The following is a 10046-nucleotide window of genomic DNA, read 5'->3' on the forward strand; positions in this document are numbered from 1 at the left end:
GCAATACATAATAATAAAAACTATAAATTACACTACATATAAAAATAAAGTAAGTAGTGCAAAAAGAGCAAACAAAAATAGTAAGGTAGTGTTCATGGGTTCATTGTCCATTCAAAAATCTGATGGCGGAAGGGAAGAAGCCATTCCTGAAACGTCGAGTGTGTCTTCAGGCCTCATCCTCCTCCTTGACCTGAGAGAACAGCCAGGATCTGTGCTTCAGAATCAGGATTATTATCACTGTTGTGAAATTAGTTTGGCAGCAGTGGTGCACTGTAATACATTTTTAAAATTACTCCAGGTTACAACACCACCCATGAACCCACCTTATCACTCCCCCACCACCACTTCATACATATCACCCAGCATCACTTTATGTCCATACAATCAGGCTCTTTATATAACAGTCACTTGTACATTGTGTTTTATGGAGTGCTTTTATACTTTTATTTGTATTTTTGTTCTTTATGCTTACTGTGTTTTTTATGCTGCATTGTATTTAGAGTAACATTCCTTTACAGTCATGTACTGAAGAATGACAGTGAACCATCTTGAACAGGAAATATAAAAATTGTACAGCTGTAGAAATTTGCGAGAGTCTTTGGTGGCATCTCCTCAAACTCCAAATGAAGTAGAGCCATTGGTGTGCCTTCTTCATGATAACATCACTATGTTGAGCCCAATATAGATCCTCTGAGATGTTGACGCCCAGGAAGCTGAAGCTGTTTTTAAACTTCAGGTTTGTGTTTTACCAACTTCTACTTCCTGAAGTTCACAAACAATTTATTGGTCTTACTGACTTTGAGTGCAAGGTTGTTGATGAAACAGCACTCAACCAACTGAACTATCTCACTCCTGTACACTTCCTCATTGCCATCTGAGATTCTGCCAACAACAGTTGTTAGCAACAGCTTAATATCACATCTGAAAGACCATATCTCCAGCACAGTAGCATTCTCTCAGGAACACAGCAAAATATTGGTTTAGGTTCTGCCCTTGAGTCTCTGCAACAGGACTACACCCAAAGCCCTCTGACCTGGAGACAAAACTGTGATCCATTGAGTAGCAGCTGATAGCCATTTTATCTATGTGACTCACAGGCTGAGATAACGAATGTTGTCCCACACTACAGAAAAATGTGCCTGTGATTTATGAGACAGAACTTTCCAGAGGCGTACAGTTGTCCCACTCAGGTTCTGACAATGTAAGTGTTCCACCTTCATCCAACCCCTTTTCCATTAATGTTGTGGTGGACAAGCAAGAGACAAAAAATTCAAGATTGTTTAATGTCATTTCCTGTGTAAAGGAGAATAAAATAATTGTTACTCCAGATCTGATGCAGCGGAAAAAGAATATAAAAATAAAACATACAAAGCTTGAGAGATTGATTGATTGTATATCCATAAAGTGATTTTTGACTGTACACAAAGTGACTAACAATAAATAATAAAGTAGTGGTGAAGTTAGTGGGTGGAGGTGTTGATCAGTTTTACTGCTTGGGGAAAGTTATTGTTTGATGGTCCTGGCATAGATGCTAAGTAGCCTCCCCTCTGTTGGGATTAGAACAAATAGTCCATGAGCAGATTGGGTGGGTGGGATCCTTCATGATGCTACTGGCCCTTTTCCGGTACCTTTTTTAATATAAAAGAAAGTTTCTGCTTGGGAATCAAGCCAATAGCTTGGATCCATGCTGTTCAGTGAGCCAAGAAGTGAAGGGCATCAAGGCAGAGGTGACACAGTACTGCCAAAGAAACGTAATACGTTTATTTAACTGTGTAATAAGTTTCTGACAGTTTATCATTCACTGACAGCTTCACCATTCAAGTCAACCAAGTCTGGCACACATCATGCTTATTTATTAAATATAACAGATACAGCTTTTGTCCATGCAAGGGTCCCTAGGCCTTGACACATTGCCACAGACCCTCCTCCAGAAACTCATTGCTGACCTTTACCTGGCTAGGGATGGTTTTGTGTTACTCTATCACCGAATTGAGTCAGTTCTATGACTAATTTCAGCTAAAGGCCATGTGCCTCAAATTATCACTGAGCCCTAAGGAATCATTATCCATAGAAACATAGAAAACATACAGGCCCTTTGGCCCACAAAGCTGTGCTGAACATGTCCTTACCTTAGAACTACCTAGGCTTACCCATAGCCCTCTATTTTTCTAAGCTCCATGTACCCATCCAGGAGTCTCTTAAAAGACCCTATCATTTCTGCTTCCACCACTGTCACTGGCAGCCAATTCCATGCACTCACCACTCTCTGCATAAAAAACACCCCTGACATCTCCTCTGTACTTACTTCCAAGCACCTTAAAATTATGCACTCTCGTGCTAGCCATTTCAGCTCTGAGGAAAAGCCTCTGACTATCCACATGATCAATGCCTCTCATTATCTTATACACCTCTCTTCTCTTCCTCCATTGCTCCAAGGAGAAAAGCCCAAGTTCACTCAATCTATTCTCATAAGCCATGTTCCCCAATCCGGGCAACATCCTTGTAAATCTCCTCTGCACCCTTTCTATAGTTTCCACGTCCTTCCTGTAGTGAGGCAACCAGAAATGAGCACAGTACTCCAAGTGGGGTCTGACTAGGGTCCTATATAGCTGCAACATTACCTTTCAGTTCTTAAACTCAATCCCACAATTGATAAAGGATAATGCACTGTATGCCTTCTTAACCATAGCAGCTTTGAGTGTCCTATGGACTCGGACCCCAAGATCCCTCTGATCCTCCACACTGCTTACCATTGTCTTACCATTAATGCTATATTCCACTATCATATTTGACCTAGCAAAATGAACCACCTCACATTTATCTGGGTTGAACTCCATCTGCCACTTCTCAGCCCAGTTTTGCATCCTACAATGTCCCATTGTAACCTCTGACAGCCCTCCACACTGTCCACAATACCCCCAACCTTTGTGTCATCAGCAAATTTACTAACTCATCCCTCCACTTCCTCATCTAGGTCATTTATTAAAATCACAAAGAGTAGGGGTCACACACCCTGAGGCACACCACTGGTCACCAACCTCCATGCAGAATATGACCTGTCTACACGCACTCTATGCTGTCTGTGGGCAAGCCAGTTCTGGATCCAGAAAGCAATGTCCCCTTGGATCCCATGCCTCCTTGCTTTCTCAATAAGCCTTGCATGGGGTACCTTATCAAATGTCTTGCTAAAATCCATATACACTACATCTACGGCTCTACCTTCATCAATGTGTTTAGTCACATCCTCAAAAAACTTAAATCGGGCTCATAAGGCACGACTTGCCTTTGACAAAGCCATGCTGACTATTCCTAATCATATTATACCTCTCCAAATGTTCATAAGTCATGCCTCCCAGGATCTTCTCCATCAACTTGCCAACAATTGAAGACTCACTGGTCTATAATTTCCTGAGCTATCCCTACTCCCTTTCTTGAATAAGAGAACAACATCCTCAACCCTCCAATCCTCCAGAACCTCTCCCGTCCTCTTTGATGATGCAAAGATCATCGCAGAGGCTCAGCAATTTCCTCCCTCACTTCCCATAGTAGCCTGGGGTACATCCCATCCGGTCCCAGTGACTTATCCAACTTGATGCAATAGACAATAGACAGTAGGTGCAGGAGTAGGCCATTCGGCCCTTCTAGCCAGCACCACCATTCACTGTGATCATGGCTGATCATACACAATTAGTACCCTGTTCCTGCCCTCTCCCCATATCCCTTGACCCCACTATCTATAAGAGCTCTAATATATATATATATATATATATATATATATAAGCTCTCTATATATGTTTTCCAAAAGCTCCAGCACATCCTCTTCCTTAATATCTACATGCTCAAGCTTTTCAGTCCGTTGCAAGTCATCCCTTTGGTAAGATCCTTTTCCATAGTGAATATTGAAGCATGTATTCATTAAGAACCTCTACTATCTCCTCCAGTTCCATACACACTTTTCCACTTTCACATTTGATTGGTCCTATTCTCTCACAAGTTATCCTCTTGCTCTTCACATATTTGTAGAATGCCTTGGGGTTTTCCTTAATCCTGTCTGCCAAGGCCTTCTCATGGCCCCTTCTGGCTCTCCTAATTTCATTCTTAAGCTCCTTCCTGCTAGTCTTATAATCTTCTAGGTCTCTATCTTTCTTTTTCAATATTTTTATTAATTTCTTACATAAAAGATTACAGAGTACAGTAAGATATATAATATGTATTGATTACAATATATTGAAATCATAAATAGTGTAATTACCCCATATCCATATTAATTAAATTTAAACATAAAATCAAAAAGAAATAATTTTATTATACAAAAAATCTAAACCCACTACCAGAAAAAAACACAGCTGTTTAGTTTAAAAAAAAAGAAAAATTCCTTAACATATAGTAAAATGTATTATTAGCCAACATCTGTGCTTAATAGCAAATCAAGGATTTTGGAAGTAATTCAAGAAAGGTCCCCACAATGTTAAAAAATCTTGTCTAGGTTCAGAAATTGAACAGTGAATCTGCCTCTCAGTAATAATGTCTCTATCATTACCTAGTTTTTTGAACCTTTCATAAGCTCTTCTTCTTGACTACATTTACAACAATCTTTGTACACCACAGTTCCTGTACCCTGCCATCCTTTCCGTCTCATTGGACCGTACCTATGCAGAACCCCATGCAAATATCCCTTGAACATTTGCCACATTTCTTCTGTACGTTTCCCTGAGAACATGTTTCCAATTTATGCTTCCAAGTTCCTGCCTGATAGCCTCAGATTTCCCCATACACCAAATAAACATTTCCCTAACTGGTCTGTTCCTTTCCCTCTCCAATGCTATGGTAAAGGGGATAGAATTGTGATCCAAAGTGCTCCAAAATCCAAGGATCTGAAATTTAAAGTTTTTGCTACAACAGAACAAACCCTGGTTGAGCACTCTCATGAACAGGTCAACCTCTGTGTCCTAAATGTGATAAGTAGCCTTTGGAAATAATGCACTTCACTTGATCACTACTTTCAATCGAGCATTTAGAATCAGTAATTTAGGCATATTTTCTGTATTGTGGTTTGAGCAGTTTTCCTTTTTTCACCAGTAGTTAGTGAGGCTACAACTGGAGAACCATGTACAGTATTTGTCACCCTCCCACAGGGTGACAAATACTTGGAAAATCGGAGAATGAGGGTTGAACATATGAAAGTGTTTAAAATTAGTAGAGGTATAGATAAGGTGGCTGTAAGAATCTTTTCCCCTTGATGTGGGGAGGTGGGAGAAGAATTACAAATACCTGGGAAGACGAATTGACAATAAACTGGACTGGTCAAAGAACACTGAGGCTGTCTACAAGAAGGGTCAGAGCCGTCTCTACTTCCTGAGGAGACTGAGGTCCTTTAACATCTGCCGGATGATGCTGAGGATGTTCTACGAGTCTGTGGTGGCCAGTGCTATCATGTTTGCTGTTGTGTGCTGGGGCAGCAGGCTGAGGGTAGCAGACACCAACAGAATCAACAAACTTATTCGTAAGGCCAGTGATGTTGTGGGGGTGGAACTGGACTCTCTGACGGTGGTGTCTGAAAAGAGGATGCTGTCCAAGTTGCATGCCATCTTGGACAATGACTCCCATCCACTCCATAATGTACTGGTTAGGTACAGGAGTACATTCAGCTAGAGACTCATTCCACCGAGATGCAACACTGAGCGTCATAGGAAGTCATTCCTGCCTGTGGCTGTCAAACTTTACAACTCCTCCCTTGGAGTGTCAGACACCCTGAGCCAATAGGCTGGCCCTGGACTTATTTCCACTTGGTATAATTTACTTATTATTGAATTATTTATGGTTTTATATTGCTATATTTGTACACTATTCTTGGATGGGGTGACTGTAACGAAACCCAATTTCCCTCGGGATCAATAAAGTATGTCTGTCTGTCAGATCTAGGGGCATAAGTTTAATTTGAGCGGGGAAAGATTTAAAAGGCACCTGAGGGGGCAACATTTTCATGCAGTGTATACGGAATGAGCTGCCAGATGAAGTGGTTGAGGCAGATACAACAGTATCATTTAAGACACACTTAGATTGGTACATGGAGAGGTGTGTCTTGGAGTGATACATGCTGCATGCAGGAAATTGGGACTGGCTGGGTGAGTACTGTGGTCGGCATGGACTGGGTGGGAGGGGAAGGACCTGTATCCATGCTGTATTGCTCTGTGAATCTACCTTTCATAATGTGAGCATCACAAGCATCACGTTCCCCACCACGGAGGACATCTTCATGCCTCAAGAAGGCAGCATCCTCACCATCCAGGGCATTCCCTTTTCTCATTACTACCAGCAAGGAGGTGGAACAGGAACCTGAAGAGCCACACTTCCCCACACAATATTTTAGGACCAGCTTCTTCCCCTCCACCATGAGATTTCTCAATAGACCATGAACATTTTTTGCTCTTTTTTTGAGCTATCAATTTTATTTATTTATTTATATTTCTTACTGTAACATAGTAATTTTTTGTCTTTGCCCTTTACTGCTACTGTAAAACAATAAATTTCATGACATGTCAGTGATAATAAACCTGATCCTGAATGGTTTTCTTATTGAAATTGAATCTCAGAAACAAAAATCTACTTTCTCAGTGCTTTTACCAGAGGAAGGGTAAATATTTGACAACTGCCCAGTGTATCAGCGCCACTCAGAGTGTCACTCTGCTAAACGGAAAAGGAGCAGCAAATCAAAATCTGTCAAAGGTAAGCAGGGAGGTGAATGGTACTGCCTCTCGGGTGATGCGTGGCACTTTGTGTAAGGTGGCGTGAATTGCATCACTCCGCCATCTGCTCAGAAATACATGGGGTGTGTTTAACATAACATGTGTCCCTTGTATTATCAATGAATGGCAATGAATCATCATTCAGTCAGAGGCAGTGAAGTTAGGTCAGCAGTAGGTGGCGGATGTATTAAACATTAAAGAATAGCTATGTAGTGGCTTGAGAAGGGTGGTGGAGTGGAGAGGGCCGATGCACGAGAGGAAAGTTCATGGCTTTCTAACCACTGTGAGAGTGAAGAAAGACAGCAAGTGAGAGAAATAGTAGCTCAAAGTTTAAAGTAAAATTTATAACAGAGTGTGTACATGTCACCACATACAACCCTGAAATTCATTATACAGTGGGCACACTTAGCAAATCTATCAAACAGTAACTGTAAACAGGATCAATGAAGAACAAACTGCAAATGTAGATATAAATAAATAGCAATAAGTGACAAAAGCATGAAATAACAAGATTTTTAAAAAATCCTGAAAGTGAGACCATCAGTTGTGGGAACACCAGAAATAGAATGAGTATAGTTTTGTTCAAGAGCCTTATGGTTGAGAGGTAGAAACTGTTCTTGAACCTGATAGTGAGAGTCCTGAGGCACCGGTACTTTCTACCTGATGGCAGCAGCAAGAAAAGAGCATGGCCTGGGTGGTGAGGATCTTTGATATGGATGCTGCTTTTCTACGGTAACATGTCACATAGATAAACAGCACAAAATAGACTGAGAGAAAGTAGTGAGTGAGAAATTGATGATAAGATTTGACTTGACAGAGGAGATAAGAGGTATAGATTGAGTGGTTAGCCAGAGAGTCTTTTCCCAGGGCAGAAATAGCCTATACCAGAGGGCATCATTTTAAGGTGACTGGAGGAAAATTTGGAGGTAATGTCAGAGGAAGGATTTTTACACAGAGAGTGGTGAGTGCCAGGGGTAAAATCAGAGGCAGATACATTATGGATATTTTAGAGACTTGGGCTCATGGATTATAGAAGAGTGTGTAGGAGGGGAGGGTGAGATTAATCTGAGAGTCGGTTAAAAGATCAGCACAACATTGTGGGCCAAATAGCCAGTACTGCACTGTACCATTCCATGAGTGAGATTGAGCAGGAATACAGTAGTGACAACTGGGAAATGTGAGGGAAAATGGTGGGGGTGGTGGATAAAGGAATTATTGGAAAGCTGGAAAGTAGGTGAGTTTGAGGGAGGCAATATGCCAGGTAGATAGTGGGATAGATTGAAAACACGATTGGGAAAAGCTCAGTGATTGAGAGGTGTTGGAGGAGAAAAAAAACGGTCTCACTACACCCACTCCATTCTAAGGCAGGCTCTAAGGGTCATTCCTGCTTACTGTTAACTACTGTAGTTCTTCTCAGCTGTCATTGGAGCTGCATTAAGACTGGGAATCCCAAAACCAGGAATATGCGGGGCAGGGGGCAGGGGCACATCCCGGGATGTCTCCATTTGAAAAGGGGCTCCTTGTTTGACAGCATCTGTAATTGGATCTGCTGGAGTTTCTCATGGGCTGCTGTGCAGTGTCTGTCTCACAGAAGGACAGATGGTGAACAGTGGAGAGAGAGTTCAAGCTGAATTAAGTACCAAAAGGAGATTTAATTACTGCCAGACCTTTGCAATTTGGGACTGAGTAAAATCAGAGTAGCAGACAGTTGCCAAGCCTTGTTACCAATTTTACTTTTGATTAATCTTGTAGATTTTCTTCTGTTCATGTTATGAAGTACATTGAGTTTAAAAAATATCCTGGGGAAGTAGAGAACGGAAAATATATCCTCAGATATTGATTCTGACTGTGTCGTGCTGCCGTTCTAAATATATCCATGACCCCCTCCCCCACTCGGGCCTCCCAGGTAGATCATGGGTGAACAGCACCATCGCTCCAATCACAATCCTTTCTTCAATTTTCCTTGAATTTTTATACCTCAGCCCTCTTACCCAAAAAGGATCGATCTGTTTCAGATTTCACCTGGTTATCAGTCTCCATGTTCTCTCTAGAGGTAGGGGTGGAGAAGGAATTCACAACTTCCACTCATGAGGCTTAATGTAGAGACAGTTAAACCAATAAGAATAATAAGTTCAATGCTTTACAGATGGAAGTTGAAGTGGTCGCAAATTACATCAGGATCGAAACCACTGCCCTCAAGAACAAAAGGAAAGCAGCGGAAGAGCTCAGTGGATCAAGCAGAGCATAAGACCAAAAGATATAGTAGAATTAGGCCATTCAGCCCATCATGTCTGCTCCCCATTCCATCATTGCTGATTTATTATCCCTTTCAACTCCATTCTGTGCCTTCTCCCATAACCTTCGGCACTCAGGAACATAACAACCTCCGCCTTAAATATACCCAATGACTTGGCTTGCATAGTAGTCTGTGGCAATGAATTCCACAGATTCACCACCGTCTGGATAAAGAAATTTTTTTCTCATCACTCCTCTAAATGGACGTCCCTCAATTCTGAGTCTGTGCCCTCTGGTCCTCAACCAGATATAGAAAACACTAGAGGAATCATCGGACAAATATAGGACCACTATAGGAAACATCCTCTCCTCACCCACTTTATCCAGACCTTTGAATATTCGATAAGTTGTCATAAGATCTCACTTCATTCCTCTGAACACCAGCTAGTACAGGTCCAGAGCCATCAAATGCTCCTCAAATGTTAACCCTTTCATTCCTGGAACCATTCTCATGAATCTCCTCTGGACCCTTTCCAATGCCAGCACATCTTTTCCTAGATAGGCCTCACAATGCTCCAAGTGGTCTGACCAATGCCTTATAAACTGTCAGCATTACATCCTTGCATTTATATTCTAGTCCTCTTGAAATAAGTGCTTACATTCCATTTGCCTTCCTTACCACCAACTCAACCTGCAAGTTAACCTTTAGGTAATCTGGTACGAAAACTCTAAAGTCCCTCTGCACCTCTGATTTTGGAATTTTCTCCTCATTAGAAAATAGTCCACACCTTTATTCCTTCTGCCAAAGCGCATAACCATGCACTTCGCTACATTATATTCCATCTACCATTATTTTGCCCATTGCCCCAATCTGTGTAAATCCTTCTGCAGACTCAATGCTTCCTTCACACTACCTATTTTCTTATCTTCCACAAACTTGGCCACAAGTTCCTTTATTCAAAACATTTATATGCAACATGAAAAGAAGCGGTCCTAACACCAACCATTGCAGAACACCACTAGTCACTGGCAGCCAACCAGAAAAGGCTCCCTTTATTCCCGCTC

This window comes from Hemitrygon akajei, chromosome 11 (assembly GCF_048418815.1).
Source record: "Hemitrygon akajei chromosome 11, sHemAka1.3, whole genome shotgun sequence".
NCBI classification, from domain to species: Eukaryota; Metazoa; Chordata; class Chondrichthyes; order Myliobatiformes; family Dasyatidae; genus Hemitrygon; species Hemitrygon akajei.